The sequence below is a fragment of the Globicephala melas genome, chromosome 20, assembly GCF_963455315.2.
Source record: "Globicephala melas chromosome 20, mGloMel1.2, whole genome shotgun sequence".
Taxonomy (NCBI): Eukaryota; Metazoa; Chordata; class Mammalia; order Artiodactyla; family Delphinidae; genus Globicephala; species Globicephala melas.
The window spans coordinates 41,461,834-41,478,911 of NC_083333.1; the positions used below are offsets into that span (position 1 = coordinate 41,461,834).

Genomic DNA, 17,078 nt, shown 5'->3' on the forward strand with positions numbered 1-17,078 from the left:
ACTGTAATGGAAGCAGGCTGCCTAATGCAACCCGAATCTCTGGCACAGCCTGGGTGTAACCAAACAATGTTCACCACCCCAGAGCTCACTGCACCACAGGTCAAATATGGGAGGAACTTCCAGGCCACTATCAGAATTCGTGACCAAAATTTAACTGCAAAGGTAAGCACAAAAATAGAGGGATAAATCTTAAAATCAATTACCTTAGCCCCCTTTTTAAAAGGTCTTCTCCTCAATTTAATGCAACTAATTGAAAAACAAAAATAACCATCTGTTGTCAAAATATCTTTAGAAGTTCTAAGAAACTGTTAATGAGATTAAAAGACTGTTACCAGGTAGGCTGAAACCTAGTCACCGATGACAAAAAACAGCTCTTCTCACTCTAGGTTGGCCATCTCATAGTACTAGCCCTCGACTTCTGTGTGCCTTCCTTCATTTGCACACCTCAAATATAAAAGTAGAAAGCTTAGACATAGAACAGTCAGAAGTAAGGAAAATCAGTGATGACAGTCTCCGTTAAGAAAAGGCCTGGGCTTCCCTGGTGGTGCAGCGGTTAAGAATCCACCCGCCAATTCAGGCGAACGGGTTCGAGCCCTGGTCCGGGAAGATCCCACATGTCATGGAGCAGCTAAGCCCGTGCACCACAACTACTGAGCCTGTGCTCTAGAGCCCGCGAGCCGCAACTACTGAGCCCACGTGCCACAACTACTGAGGCCCGCGTGCCTAGAGCCTGTGCTCCGCAACAAGAGAAGCCACCATAATGAGAAGCCCGCACACAACAGAGTAGCCCCCGCTCGCCACAACTAGAGAAAGCCCGCATGCAGCAACAAAGACCCAACGCAGCCAAAAATAAATTAATATTTTTTAAAAAAGGCCTGAAAGAAAATTTAAGCAGATGCTCCATAAAATGTTGATCCAGACTCCACATGGAGAGAAGTGTCATGCCTCATTTCAAAGATAATATATTAAGTCCCAACTCACCACAGATAATCTTATAACAAAGCTATGACTTTCATTGGAGAGTCTCTTTCTCTCACTCTAACACCCTTAAGCCATCAGATACACATACGCTCCTTGCTGAAATGCTAGAAAAATCTGCACATTTTCATTCCTTGATCACTAGCGATGATCTGCTAAACCAAGAGTCTACTTTGAGCTATGAAAACAGGGCAAGCTGATCCAATTACACAAGAAAGGTACTAAATCAAACAGGACCACCTGGGCTTTGGGGAAGAGTACTGTGATTCCTGAACAAACGTCAATATAAAATATACAGCAGATATAGCAGATAAAAATGTTTTCATATATTAAGAGTTATAATGGCCCTTGAGCTACTGATTCATTTGCATGTCCAATAAGTCGTAGGCATCATGTTAAGACATATGGCCTAGATGATGGGTATGACAAATTATATTCAGTAGTTCACAGTAAGAACATCTGTGTTCTCTCTCCAGCCTCATGAGGCTTACAAAAAAAAAACAGTCAATAGTCTCCAGAAGTGAAGAGGTTTTCTGTTTCCTAAATAAGCAGGTCTGGCAAACTAACAATCCCATCATCCCCCGTATAAGAATTGCTCCCCAACAATCTCCAAACCAGTTCTCAAGAGCCCAAAACTTTAAGTCCTAATCCAGCCACACAAGTTTAATTTGCAGGACCTAAAAGAAATCAAGATTAAAAGAATAGGCTTTACCCAGGAAAGTTTTTAGAAAACACGTTCCACCGTACAGGCATCATACTCCTTCATGATATTGATGGTTTCAGCATCAACACTGGTCAACTACTACATGTGGAAAGAAGTGGCAGGAAAAAATGTCTATTGTAAAGGTTGAGCTCAAAATTTACTATGCCATTTATCTGTATCTTTGGAGAGCTCACACTCTCTGAAGCCTTGCCTCCTACCTCTCTGCTTCTCACTCCCTAAGCTCCAGACACACTGGAACTTCCTTCAATTCTTCAAAATAGCCGAGTTCTTTCCCTCCTCAGGACCTTCATCTATGCCATTTCCTCCCCTCTTCCTTTAGGTTTCAGCCTTAGAAGTCAATTCCTCAGGGACCTTCCCTGAGTCCTGCCTTCCCAATGAACCAGGATCAGGCTTCTCATTAGCTCTCTCCACAGCACTTATAGCAAGAGTAATTAATTATTTGTTTAATGGATGTTTCCCCCACTAGACCATAATCGCATGAGTGCAAGCTCTGAGTCAGTTTTGTTCACTGTTGTATCTCCAGCACCTACCACAGTGCTTGGCACACAGCAGGAGCTCAAAAATTGTCACATAAGTGAATGACAGGGCCCCAAAAAAGCAGCTTCAGCAATTCTACTTATAATTTACCCTACAGATACGGTCACACATGCACAGGACCAAATATATATAGTTATTCACCGGAGCATAGTTTGCAACAGCAAAAGACTGGAAACATTAAATATCTACCAGTATAGGGCAGGTGCCCACTCTCTTTACTGTTCATGCGGAATGATGGTCAAAATAAGTTTCTTACAAACTGCAGATAGAATTAGCAGTGTGCTACACTCGTTTAAAAAAATGCAAGAAATGTATGTATTTGCTTTACATGTACACAGTATCTCTGCAAAGGATCTCAAGAAACTGATAATATTAGCTGACTCTGGGGAGACGAACTGGAATGAAGAGTAGACAAGGGTGGAGGGCAGACTATTGACTGTAAACCTTTTTTTTACCTTTCAAATTCTGGGCCACGTGAGTGTATTATCTATTTAAAAGAATGATATTTGTCAGGACTTCCCTGGTGGTCCAGTGGCTAAGACTCCACGCTCCTAATGCAGGGGACCCAGGTTCAATCCCTGGTCAGGGAACTAGATCCAACATTCATGCCGCAACCAACAGTTCGAATGCCGCAACTAAAGAGCCCGCACGCAGCAATGAAGATCCCGTGTGCTGCAATGAAGACCTGGCGCAGCCAAATAAATAAATAAAGTATTTTTTTTAAATAATATTTGTTAAAGACAGTCCTGTCCTTATAAGACAGTGATAGCAAGAGTTTAAATTAATCTCATACCTGGATCTTTGATGACAAACACCCTGCCTACATCTGAGCACAGGGAAGGTAGAAGTGGAAAGAAGGAAATCTCACTATCTACAAATCTTAGACAGCTTGTCCCACAGTAGACTGTACCACTTTAGAAAATGCCTTTTTTTCTTTTTTAAACAACCAATTGTTCCAATCTGGACTTATGGAGAATGTTTCACAGTCAGAGGGATTATTGGGAGGAAAAAAAAAGGGATTATTGGATTCAGCATTTCTATAAGCACAGAAAGCCGGTTGATGAATTTGTACTGAAGAATTATCATAAATACCAACTAAAAACAAATTACTTTCACTCAGGGGCCTCAGTCTAAATGGAGCTTAATATGAATCCATGAAGTTTAAGAAACTAAAAATTTTTTGAAAACCAATTATTAAAATGGGGAGGACATCTACACACGTTCCTTGGATATACAGATGTGCCAAACTTCAAGACACTCTTCAGGAAAGAAAGACCTGAGGCTAGGCTGAACACAACTCCAATAATCATATTTGTTGCCACAATCAAAGCCCTGGACCAGAGTCAAAACCTTTGGATCTGAACCTGCATATCAGAAACAGAATACTCTGGACTAACGATGGCAAGAGAAAGGTGAATCCAGGGCCACCAAGAAGAGGATTAGTTTTGGGGTTATCTCCAATGTTACAAGGGCCACTGTCACACACTGCAAGAAATGATCTTCATAATCCATTCCAAGACCTAATGGAGACACAGTTATCTTCAAATAATTATCCCCTGAAAAACAAAAGGGTAAGGACTTCCCTGGTGGCGCAGTGGCTAAGACTCCGTGCTCCCAATGCAGGGGGCCCGAGTTCGATCCCTGGCCAGGGAACTAGATCCCACATGCCGTGGAGCAACTAATAGTTTGCATGCCACAACTAAGGAGCCCACATGCAGCAACTAAGACCCGGAAAAACCAAATAAATATTTTTTAAAAAAGGGGGTATTCACTAAGTAGAACACACTGAAAAGGACATTTACCAAGTAGCATTAAGTACTTAGTGTAGGGCTTCTCTGGTGGCGCAGTGGTTGAGAATCTGCCTGCTAATGCAGGGGACATGGGTTCGAGCCCTGGTCTGGAAGGATCCCACATGCTGCAGAGCAACTGGGCCCATGAGTCATGGCCGCTGAGCCTGCACGTCTGGAGCCTGTGCTCCGCAACAAGAGGGGCCGCGATAGTGAGAGTGCACTGCAATGCACCGCAATGAAGAGTGGCCCCCACTTGCCACAACTGGAGAGAGCCCTCGCACAGAAACGAAGACCCAACAGAGCAAAAATAAATTAATTAATTAATAAACTCCTACCCCCAACATCTTCAAAAAATAAATAAATAAAGTATTCAGTGTAGTCATACTAAATTGCTCTAACTTTGCCAAGCCTAAATGGCAAGTTAGAAGCCAATTCCTGGCTCCCTTATTTGATAACCTATTTGCCTCCACAGGCATGGTAAGCCAAAATATTAAAAGACCTAAGACTGACACAGACATTAGCAAATGTATCACCTTCTTTCCCTACTAACATTGTTTTTCTCCATAAAGTTCTATTCAGCATTTTAAAATACCCCTCGATAATAACACCAAGAAGTGCGTGTGAGTTTAGCCTGTGGCTCCCCAGGCTCAAAGGCTTGGGAGTGAGCGTGAGGCGAAAAAAAAAGTGGGAAACACTCTTTCTCTCTTCCTCAATGCCTTGGACTTTCAAAGCTAGGCAAAGGCAATGATTCTGCATTTAATCACCAGATGAATAAGTAACAGATTTGAATTTAGGAGAAACATAAAGGCGTGTAAGAACATTCAGTAAAGAGTACCGCCTCCATTTCCTTGCAGAGCAGCTCTCAGGATCTGCCAATGAACCTCACTTTGACATGAAACACCCCATCCACTCTAATCCGGGCCACATCCCTCAAGAGACAGTCAACCGGAACTCTGCCAACTTCTGCTCGGGAGCTGTGTAAAGAACAGTAGCAACAAGAGCCTACTTTGAGAAGGAGATCAACAATCACACTCAAGAAGAAAAGAAGTTATTTGGCAAAGGGAAGCATGTTGCCAAAATGTTAGTCACAGCTTCAAGGTCCTGGTTTGTGTTTCTGCAACTATTCTTTGCTTTGACAGAGTCCATTCTCTGGCCCAGCAAACCCAGCTCAGCTTCTGTCCACCCTCCCCATTTGAAGCAGTCAAAAATCCTTTCAATTTGGTGGTATCAAACTGTGACACAGACAAGATGTCCACCAGAGACTGAAAAGGAGGAAAAAAATGTGCAATTTGCCATTTTCCACTTCGGACTGGCTCCAGTAGAGCAATGGAAACACATGACAGGATAGGAAAAATGGAAAACCATTATGTGAAAGAAGCAGGCTATACCAAAAGCCTGCCCAGAGCTCTGAGCCTCCACAACTTATTTCAATACCTTAAAAACAAACCAAAAAGACACACTGTAGGTTGAAATGACAGCAAAATATTAAGCAAGTTTTTACCCCCAAATAAGTGTACAGATAGGTTACATCCTGATAAACCTATTGTAAGTTGAAAATACTGTTAATTCGAAAAGACATTTAATACGCCTAACCTACTGAACATCACAGCTTAGCCTAGCCTACCTTAAATGCGCTCAGAACACTTACATTAGCCTAGAGTAGGGCAAAATCATCTAACACAAAGCCTATTTTATAATAAAGTGTTGAATATCTCACGTCATTTACTGAATACTGTACTGAAAGTGAAAGACAGAATGGTTGTATGGGCACAGAAAGGTTGTAAGTGTATCAGCTGGTGTGACTGACTGGGAGCTGCGGCTGTCTGCCTCTGCTCAGCATCACAAGAGTATGGTGCCAAATCAGGGAAAGATCAAAATTAAAAATTAGAAGTACAGCTTCCACTGAATGCATATCACTCACACACCATTATGAAGTTGAAAAATCTTTAATGGAACCACGGTAAGTCAGGGACCACCTGTATACACTTCATACCTGCAGTTCTTCCTGGGGTTGGGTTGCTGAAACAGCCTGAATCAGCAGGCCCACGGTTTTCAAAATTACTTCAAAACAATAAGAACACAGGTTCAAGTCCACCAGGTTACTCTCCCAAAGAGCCCAAGAAGTCAAGAAAGAACATCCGACAATTTTCTCTTCAAAAGAAATAGGACTTGTGCTTTCCCTTCTTAAAAGCCATCAGTAAAACCAGAAAACTGTACAGTTCTCAACACCTTCCACTTTCCTCTACATTTCACCTTTGTGCTGACATCACCTAACTAATCAGTACCAACTAAGGTAAACACTACTCTGATATCAAGTGTGAGTTAGAATCTGCCCCTTCTTAAGCAAATCCACATCAGACTTCAGAAATGCCAAGACCTTCAGGAACACTTCTAAGCTAAACAAATTCACCTAAGGGCAAAGTGTTTATAGAGTATTATGCCCAAAGAAAACGCTAGAACAGTCAAGATGCTAAAGGATTAAGAATAAAGAAGCTAAAATTGTCCACAAGCACACTGCTTCCCCAACAACTGGCAAAAAGGGCCAAAGTGACTGGACCAAAGCAAAAGGCTCAACTGTCTACAACACTATTTTCCAGTGAATTCTCAAAGACAATAAAATAGAAATAAAATATTGCATTCTTCCACATTCTCCATCAACCAACCTTATTTATTCCCAATTCTAACTTCCCCATCTCGGTCTTGATGGCAGCCAATACAATGTAACACAACAATATGAAATTTTTGGCTACTAAAAGTTGACACTGAGAAAAGTTTAAAAATTGGACATGTATCAAATCAAAACCAACTCTTCCCTGGCACAAAAAAAAAAAAATGTGCAAGGCTGAGAGGAAGAAACTGGGAAAGACATGTCTTCTAAATATCAATATCTCAATCCAATTTTCAGGGATCACTTCTTTGCAAACACTTTAAAGATCCCATTTGGTTAACACAATCTTTTAGAAGCAGAGAGGGATCAAACCTACATTTCCAAGGGAAAAAAATGAGACAGTTTAATGATTTGCCTCAAAGTTACTTAGTAAATCCTTAGGAATCCTTGTTCCCTGAGGTTCTGTTCTGGTTTGTAAAAGGAGAAAAAAAAGTCACTCAAAACATACCATAAGTCATTCAGAAACAAACATAGGGCAAAAATAACACGATGAAAAGGGAAGTGGATCCTGGAGGTGCCCAGAACTAAGACTTCACATCACTCCAACCTGAACCTTCAATTGCAGGTTGCTCCCATGCGAACCCCAAGGTTTCTCAATCCAACCTTTAACTCAAATCTGATTCCTTCTCAACTAATGTTCTCCAGATTCCCTCTAGAGTAAGCAATTTCCTCAGTTATCCCTTCAACCATTGGTTTTCACTCATCAACTCCCAAAATGTCACGGCGGCCTCCTCACCCGGAGCATCCTGTTAATTACCTGCTCCCAACAGGTCCTCCCTCCCCATCTCCCTTTTTGCGCACGGTTACCTCGTTCCTCACCCTGAGTCGCCGTCTTACCTTACCCAACCCTTCAGGATCCCTTATTTCCCGTCTCTCAATAACCTTCCTCACCTTTTCACAGTCGGCGCTCGCCTCACACCAATTCCCGACCACTCCTCCCTACTTAGATTCCCCACGCCCCCTCTTCTCCAGGTTCTTCAGGCCCAGCCCCCACTCGCCCTCCCCTCAGGTCCCGCCCCCAGGACCCCTCTCTCCCACAGGCCCCTCCTCCAAAGTCCCCCACTCTCCTCAAGCCCCGCCCCAATCGCCCCTCCCCCGGCTCTCCCTCCCATTCAGGTCCTCAGGTCATTTCAGCGACGGACCCACCCTCCCCGGCCTCTTCCCCACCTGGGCACAGCGGCTCCGGGAGCAAATCCTCCGCCACCTCCGCTCCGGCTCCGTCCCGTCTTGCTCGCCCCCCAGCAAGCTCCCTTTCTCGCCGCCGCCCCTTTTGCCAACCCGGAAATGGATCTGCTCCCACCGTCCCCAGCGTCCGCGAACAAAATGGAGGAGGGGGAAAAGGAGGAGGGAGCAGAGCGCGAAGAGAAGCTACACGCATGCGCCCTGGAAAGCCCTCCCCCTGCCAGGGCACGTAAAGGCGGAAGTGGGCGGGTGGCCGCCATCTGGAGAAGGTCGCAGGAATTTGGTTTAGCAGCTAAAAGCTGGGATCGCAACTTTGGCTGCGATTAGAATCACCTGGTAAGACTTGACTAAATAGTGATACCTGAGTTCCATCCCCAGAGATTCTGATTTAATTGGTCTTGTGTATGGCTAGGCATCGGAACTTTTAAAATTGCGAAAGTGATTCTAACATGTTGCGGAGGTGGAGAATCACTGAGCTGAACATCTTTTTGAATATCTTTTTCATCTTTTTTGCGCGCGCGCGCACACATACACCCCATAAATATCCTTTCCTAATTTCGAGTTAACGAAGAACCCGCCCCAGTCAACCTTGCAAGGGCTCAGTAGTCAAGCTCTGGTTGTCACGGGAACAGAGGCAGGCCTTGTTAACAAGTTATCCTTAACGTCATCTTAGCTGCCTGACTCGAACACCTGTGAACGTCCGTCTCCTCTTTACCGGGCCTGGGCTTCCTCTGTTTCCAGAGCTGGGGGTTGGTGCTGCGGACTTCCAGCTGCCTGGATCAGGGAAAGGAATCCTGTGCCCTCCCTGGTGGGGCTGCTGTTAACTCGGTCCCAGCTGACTAAGGATCCCTCCCTAGTCCACCCACAAAAATGCTTTTCCGTTGCAGTCAACCCCATTGTCATATATCTTCACAATGTCCTTTGGGTCTCTCCATCATCCTTATTTACGCTGAATCCGAAGTAAGGGGATAGAGTTGGGACTTAGTTCTCACTACTTACTGCGTACCTTTGGGCCGCAGCTACCCTATCTGTAAAATGGGTCTACATAATAGTGCCTGTCCCAACTATTTCATAGGGTTGTTGGAAGGCTCAAATGAGGTGATGAATAGGAAAGCACGTGATAAAGTGCTTTCATCAGGTCCCCAGCTCTTAAATGCTTTAATGGAAAATTGAGGAATTTTCAGGGCAAACAAAGTAAGTGAAGGCAGGGGACATAAAGAGAGAAAAGTGGAACACTGAAGCAGGCTTTTGCTCTGAGGACACTTGCCTAACTAGATGAATTTGAGCTTTTTCCAGGTCTTGTGGGAAAAGAAAACACCCCAGGACCTCCTCAACAGGGGAGTTTAACAGGACATTCTCCTTCGTAAAGATGGGACCCCAAAGGACTACATCCTCATGGTTAGGGTGAACCAGAAGTAAACCTGTCCCCTCCTGCCTTGGATGTAGGGTTAATAGAGATAGATTCTAGGCTAAGATGATAATAGATTTTTCACACAGAATGTTCAGTAAGACAGTGAAAGTCATGTGGATAATTCTTGGTTGTGCAGAATGGTCCCTTCCATTGCCAAAATATAGCATCCCTAACTCCTGCCTACCAAACGCCAGTAGCACGAACTTATCATTGGGATAAACAAAAAAAAACACCACAGGGAAAAAAAAAAACAAAAAAACACCACAGGGAATTCCCTGACGGGCCAATGGTTAGGACTCCGTGCTCTCACTGCTGAGGGCCCAGGTTCGATCCCTGGTCAGGGAACTAAGATCCCACAAGCCTTGCAGTGGGGCAAAAAACAAAAAAAGCTACCACAAATTTCCAACATGCATCCATGAAGAACCACTGCCCCATGCTATACTGTCAAGTTGCCAGGGGCCAATTTGTGAAGGACTTTATTATCTCTCATGAAAAGTTAGATTTTTATCTCTAGGGCAAGAGGGAAACCACTAGAAAGTTTGAGCCGAGAACTGCCATGACCCACTTTGCCTTCTAGAAAGATCCCTCTGACTGACTGCAGCATAGAGGATGGATTAGAGGGGACCAGGTTAAAGGCAAAAGTGTTGTGGACATCTAAGTGAGAGATGATGGATGCCTGCACTGAGTGGCCGCTGGGTATGACTGGGCACAAAGACTTCGGAGGCAGTGCTGTTGGAAGAGCCCAAGGCCTCGAGTCTTAGTTCTCCCCACTACTGAATAGGGTGAGACTTTGGGCAAGGTACTCAACCTCTCCCAGCCTCAGGCTCCCCATCTGCAAAGTGGAGAAAAGACTAAATGGAATGCACCTGAACCGTGTACACACTTGGAAAGCATTCATGAGTCATAGTATATTCACTATGTCACATTTGTTGCTGTCTGCAGGCTCTCTCTAGTTTCAGTGAGTGGGGGCTACTCTTCGTTGCAGTGTGCGGGCTTCTCATTGCGGTGGCTTCTCTTGTTGCAGAGCACGGGCTCTAGGCGCGCGGGCTTCAGTAGTTGTGGCTCACAGGCTCAGTAGTTGTTGCACACAGGCTTAATTGGTCCACGGCATGTGGGATCTTCCTGGACCAGGGCTCGAACTTGTGTCGCCTGCATTGGCAGGCAGATTCTTAACCACTGCGCCACAAGGGAAGTCCCGGACTATACACACTTTAAATAGTGGTTGCAAATTATATCTCCGTAAAACTGCTACTCCCCCTGAATGCAAAACACTATATTGTTTTCAGATATATACATATGTAATGAAAGTTTACAGAAACTCATGGAAATGATACCACACTCAGGAAAGTGGTGGCCTCTGGGGAGAAAGGAAGAGCCTGTGACTGGGGGCAGGTACTAGGAGCCTCAGCTGTAAGGTAAGATTTCATTTAAGCTGAGTGGTGGAGACACGGGTGTTCATTATATTAGTCTTTAAACTTTTTGTATGATTGAAATATTACACAACACATTTAAAAATAACTTTTTAACAAGAGTGAATGGTTAGGATACACAGGATATTTGCCAGATGCAAAAATCACCACATAGTAACTGCAAAGAGAAAAAACAAAGCGTCTTCGCAAAGAGAAAAAACAAAGTGTCTTTTTAATGGAGAAATCTGGCAGTGCCTCCTTAACCACAGAGTCAAACACAGCCACCACTAATATGGGCCAGCCTGACACTGTTCGCCTCCCGGCATAATGCTATTAACAGCAGCACCTATAAAGTATTCTTCCCTAGAATATTTAAGCTCTGGAAAACTACTGGAGCTATACGGTCCAAGCTGGGAGCCGTTAGTCACTTGTAGCTATTTATCAATTAAAATGTCATTATTAAAAAAAAAATGTCATTATTCTGCACAGACATAAAGAAAGAACAAACTTGTGGTTGCCAAGGGGGTTGGAGGTGGGGGAGGGACGGACCAGGAGTTTGGGGTTAGTAGGTGCAAACTATTGTATAGACAATAGATAAGCAACAAGGTCCTACTGTATAGCACAGGGAACTATATTCACTCTCCTAGGATAAACCAGAATGGAAAAGAATGTAAAAAAAGAACGTAGGGCTTCCCTGGTGGCGTAGTGGTTAAGAGTCCGCCTGCCAATGCAGGGGACACGGGTTCGAGCCCCGGTCCAGGAAGATCCCACATGCCGCGGAGCTACTAAGCCCGTGTGTCACAACTACTGAGCCCACGTGCCACAACTACTGAAGCCCACGCGCCTAGAGCCCGTGCTCTGCAACAAGAGAAGCCACCGCAATGAGAAGTCTGCGCACCACAACGAAGAGTAACCCCTGCTCGCCGAAACTGGAGAGAGCCCGCGCACAGCAACGAAGACCCAACGCATACAAAAAAGAAAATATATAAATTTATTTTAAAAAAAGAACATATATATGTGTATAACTGAGTTACTTTGCTGCACAGCAGAAATTAACACAACATTGTAAACCAACTTTACTTCAATAAAAAATAAATTTTAAAAAAGGGCTTCCCTGGTAGCGCAGTGGTTGAGAGTCCGCCTGCCGATGCAGGGGACACGGGTTCGTGCCCCGGTCCGGGAAGATCCCACATGTCGCGGAGCGGCTGGGCCCGTGAGCCGTGGCCGCTGAGCCTGCGCGTCCGGACCCTGTGCTCCACAACAGGAGAAGCCGCAACAGTGAGAGGCCCGCGTACCGCAAAAAAAAAAAAGTGATTAGTCTGAATTGACATATGCTGTGGGTATAACATGCATACCAGATTTCAGTGACTTAATACAAAAAAAAAGAATGTAAAATGTCTCAATATTTTTATATTGATTACATGTTGAAATGATATTATTTTGGATATATTGAGTTAAAGTATTAAATTAACTTACTTGTTTCTTCTTACTTCTTTAATGTGACTACTAGAAAAATTTTAATTACAGATATGGCTCACATTATATTTGTATTGGACACTCCTCTCTAGGCAGAACTAATAGCTTATACTCTATAGAGGGGACGGGGATGCAAGTAAACAAGAGCATGGGGAAACAATCAGACAAGTCAAGAATTTACAAGACATCTGTCCTAGACTTTGAAAAGTCAATGTTATCGAAAAGAAAAGAAGCTGTTCTAGATTAAGAGACTGAAGAGAAATAACAGCCGAATGCAACGCATGGACCTTGATTAGATCCGGATTTTTTTTTTTTTTTTTTTTTTTTCTCTGTACGTGGGCCTCTCACTGCTGTGGCCTCTCCCGTTGCGGAGCACAGGCTCCGGACGCGCAGGCTCAGCGGACGCGCAGGCTCAGCGGCCATGGCTCACGGGCCCAGCCGCTCCGCGGCATGCGGGATCCTCCCGGACCGGGGCACGAACCCGCGTCCCCTGCATTGGCAGGCGGACTCTCAACCACTGCGCCACCAGGGAAGCCCAGATCCGGATTTTTTTAAGTTTTCTTAAAGATTTTTTTGAGACAACCTGGGAAAATTAAATATAGACTGAATATTAGCAGATATCATGGAACAACTGATGATTTTCTTAGGTGTGATAATGGTGTGGTAGACATGTAAGGGAACGTCCTTATTCTTAGGAGATTTCTGCTGAGGCTTTTAGGAATGAAATGATATTAACGTTTGCAACTTACTTTCAAGTAGGTTGGCAAAAGAAAAAGTGTGTGTGTGTGTGTGTGTGTGTGTGTGTGTGTACAGAGAGAACAAAAGCAAATTTAGCAAAATGTTAATCATAGAGTCTAAAAAGATCTAAGTATTCATTGTACTAATCTTTCAACTCTTCTGTGTTTGAAATCTTTCATGTTGAAAAGTTGGGGGAACAAGGCAAAGTAAAAAAGGAATGAATGGGACATGAGGAGGTAGAGACAACCCTTTCAGGAAGTTTGGCCTAGAACTGGAAGTGAGGGGGTACAGAAGCTAGAGCGTGTATGTCAGGTGAAGGAAAGCATTTGTAGGGAGTTCCCTGGTTGCCTGGTGGTTAGGGTTCCAGGCTTTCACTGCCGTGGCCTGAGTCCAATCCCTGGTCAGGGAACTGAGATCCCACACACACAAAAAAGAGTTTGTAAAAATGGAAAGTTGAGAGGGGTTTAAACGCTTAATGGGAAAGAGCCAGTAGAAAGGCAGAGAATGAAAGATATGGGTTATTCTGGTCAAATTTCTCATGCCTGGAGATAGACCCTCTGAGAGATTCAAGATTCTACCCCGCTCTCCCCATCCCAGGCCTCCTCCCTATTCCCAAGCGTGGTGAAGTAATCTTGGTGGCGACACCTAGTGGATGCAAAGGGCACTGCTTAAATTCTTCACTGTGCGCCAGATCCAGAGAGCATCTTATTACATCTTATTTATTACACGCTAAATTATTTCCACCATTTTTTCACTGCTAAGCCAGCCTAGGAGGTGAAACATTATTAAGTAAGCTCATCCTCTCCCCATACAGCCCACAGGGCTCTCTGACCACCTCGTGTCATGAGGGGCAGCTCTCAGTGCTGAGCAACGCTCCCATGTCCACACTTTGCCCATCAAACCCTTTGCCTGCTTCAAGGACTGGGTCATCTCTTCCAAGAAGTTTTCTCTCTCTGTTTTTTTTTTTGTGTGTGTGTGTGTGTGTGTGTGTGTGTGTGTGTGTACTTTTTGGCCACACCCCACAGTATGTGGGATCTTAGTGCCCAGACCAGGGATTGAACCCACACCCCCTGCATTGGAAGCACGGAGTCTTCTTTTATTTTGGTTGCATTGGGTCTTCGTTGCTGTGCACGGGCTTTCTCTAGTTGTGGTGAGCGGGGGTTACTCTTCGTTGCGGTGCGAGGACTTCTCATTGTGGTGGCTTCTCTTGTTGTGGAGCACGGGCTCTAGGCACGCAGGCTTCAGTAATTGTGGCTCACGGGCTCTAGAGTGCAGGCTCAGTAGTTGTGGCGCATGGGCTTTGTTGCTTTGCGGCATGTGGGATCTTCCAGGACCAGGGCTCGAACCCATGTCCCCTGCATTGGCTGGCGGATTCTTAACCACTGCACAACCAGGGAAGTCCCTGGAAGCATGGAGTCTTAACCACTGGACCGCCAGGGAAGTCCCCCAAGGAGTTTTCTCTTATTGTCCCCCACCCCCCTATCCCCAGACGAGTAGTGAATCTCCTTGGCTTAACTCCAAGAGCATTTATCATCCTGTGTCTTGTCCCCTTCTTACAGCTCCTATTTCAAACAACCTAATTTACTCATTCAGCAAATATGTATCAAGTGTCTTCTTGGTGCCAAGTACTGTTCTAGGTTCTGAAGCGTGAACAAGAGAAACACATGGAGCTAACATTCTGGGGGCTGGAGGAGCAAATACACAAAGAAGAGTAGATGATGTCAGGTAGCGATGAGAACTTTGAAGAAAACACAGGAGGATTAGGGGAGAGAGAGTGGGGGGTGTGCGGGGGTGGGATCAGAATAGTCAGGAAAGGCTCAGGGAAGAGCAAAGGTAAAATCCCTGAGACAAGAATGAGTGTTATGTGTTTTAGGAGCAGTAAGGCAGTCAATGTGGCTGGAGTGGGATGAGTGAGAGAAGAGAGAGGAGGTGAGGTCAGAGAGAGAGCATTTTGATTTTTCACCTAAGTGTTATCAAAAACAGAGGAGCATTATAATAATCAGAATTGTTTTAGTTGAACTGTAACATTACAGTGAAATGTATAAATCTCAATGGACACACACACACACACACACATGTAACCACATCCAGGTCAAGATACAGAACATTATGTTCATAGCATCACTATTTGCAGTAGCCAAGACATAGAAGCAACCTAAATGTCCATCAACAGATGAATGGATAAAGAAGATGTGGTCCATATATACAATGGAATATTACTCAGCCATAAAAAAGAATGAAATATTGCCATTTGCAGCAACATGGATGGACCTGAGATTATCATACTAAGTGAAGTAAGTTAGACAGAGAAAGACAAATATCATATGATATCACTTATATGTGGAATCTAAAAAAATGTTACAAAGCAACTTATTTACAAAACAAAAATAGACTCACAGACATAGAAAACAAACTTATGGCTACCAAGGGGGAAAGTGGGGGAGAAATAAAGTAGGAATTTGGGATTAACAGATATACACTACTATATATAAAATAGATAAACAAGGACCTACGGTATAGCACAAGGAACTATATTCAATATCTTTAATAACCTATAATGGAAAAGAATATATATATATATACACACATACATATATGTATATGTACATATACATATATGTATAAATGTATGTGTATATACATAACTGAATCACTTTGCTGTACACCTGAAACTAAACACAACATTGTAAATCAACTATACTTCAATGAAAAAAAAAAGATACAGAACTTTTTTTAAACCAGGGAATTCCCCCGGGCATATTTTTTTAATTAATTAATTTATTTATTTGGCTGCGTCGGGTCTTAGTTGCGGCACGCGGGCTCTCTAGTTGTGGCACGAGGGCTTAGTTGCCCCGCAGCATATGTGGGATCTTAGTTCCCTCACCAGGGATCGAACCCTCATCCCCTGCATTGGAAGGCGGATTCTTAACCACTGGACCACCAGGGAAGTCCCTGACACAGAACATTATTATCACCACACAGGGTTTCTTCACACCCCTTCAATACTCTCTCCCACCCCATGAGTAACCACTATTTTCACTCCAATCCCCATAATTTTGCCTGTTTTTTAACTTCTCTAAACAGAATTATATAGTGTGTAGTTTATATGTCTGGTTTGCTTACTCAATATTATGTCTATGAGATTCATTTATGCAGGTAGTAGTCATTTGTTCCTTTTATTGCTATGTAATATTCCATTATAAGAATATACTACAATTGATTTGTCCATTCACCTGTTGAAGGATACTTGGGTTTTTTCTAACTTCTTTATCATGAATATACACCTAGGAATGGAAATGCTAGGTCACAGGTACGGTGTACATTTAGTTTTAGTAGATACGACCGAACAGTTTTCCAAACTGGTTGTACCAATTTAGACTCCCGCCAGCAATGTACAGAAGTGCCAGTCGCGCCGCATTCTCACTGACACCTGGTATCGCTGCTCTTTAAGTTTAGCCATACATTATCCGATTCAGGTTTGTAAAAGAGCACCCTGGCTGCAGTGTGGAGACCCAACTGGTGGGGTTAAGAGCAGGTTGGAGAGAGGAAGCCGAGAGCCCAGGTAGGAGGCTAGTGCAGTCGTCCAGGGAAGACGTGAAAGCGTCTGGACTGGGTGGTAATAGAGAAATCGTAGAGAAGTGGACTGATCAGGTTGTGTTCTGGAGTTGTAACCGCCGGGCCGGGCCGATGAGATGAGTGAGGGATGAGGGAAAGAGGCATCGAGGGTGAGTCTTAGATTCTCGCCTGGAAAACTTGGGTGGATAAGAGGACTTTTTTTTTTTTTTTTTTTGGTACGCGGGCCTCTCACTGTTGTGGCGTCTCCCGTTGCAGAGCACAGGCTCCGGACGCGCAGGCTCAGCGGCCATGGCCCATGGGCCCAGCCGCTCCGCGGAATGCGGGATCCTCCCGGACCGGGGAACGAACCCGCGTCCCCCTCATCGGCAGGCGGACTCTCAATCACTGCGCCACCAGGGAAGCCCGAGAGGACCATTTTCTGAGATGCAGAAGACTGAGGGAATAACTGATGCAGGATGAGGGAAGGTCAAGGGCTCACGTGTAGCTGTTTGAGTATATGATGTCTCCTGGAGCTCAGGCTCTCATTAGAGCCTAACACGAGGCTCTAGATTCTCCGCATAGTATAACTGGTAGGTACTGGTTGTGTGCA

The 17,078-nt window shown here is 44.4% G+C and overlaps 1 protein-coding gene across 3 annotated transcripts in view; it reads right to left on the reverse strand.

Annotated features, from left to right (window-relative positions):
* The window catches only part of WIPF2 (WAS/WASL interacting protein family member 2), a 38,628-nt gene extending 30,622 nt beyond the window's left edge, over window positions 1-8,006 (reverse strand). The window contains exons 1-2 of one of the 3 annotated variants that reach the window (XM_030840094.2): window positions 7,865-8,006; window positions 4,865-5,003 (exon numbers count right to left, since the gene is read on the reverse strand). The gene's annotated coding sequence lies outside the window, so the exon portion shown is untranslated. Of the gene's footprint in view, window positions 1-4,864; window positions 5,004-7,588; window positions 7,690-7,864 lie in introns of those variants that run through there. The other 2 variants (XM_030840090.2, XM_060290327.1) reach the window with 2 other exon arrangements.
* Between the last annotated feature and the right edge of the window lie 9,072 nt (window positions 8,007-17,078).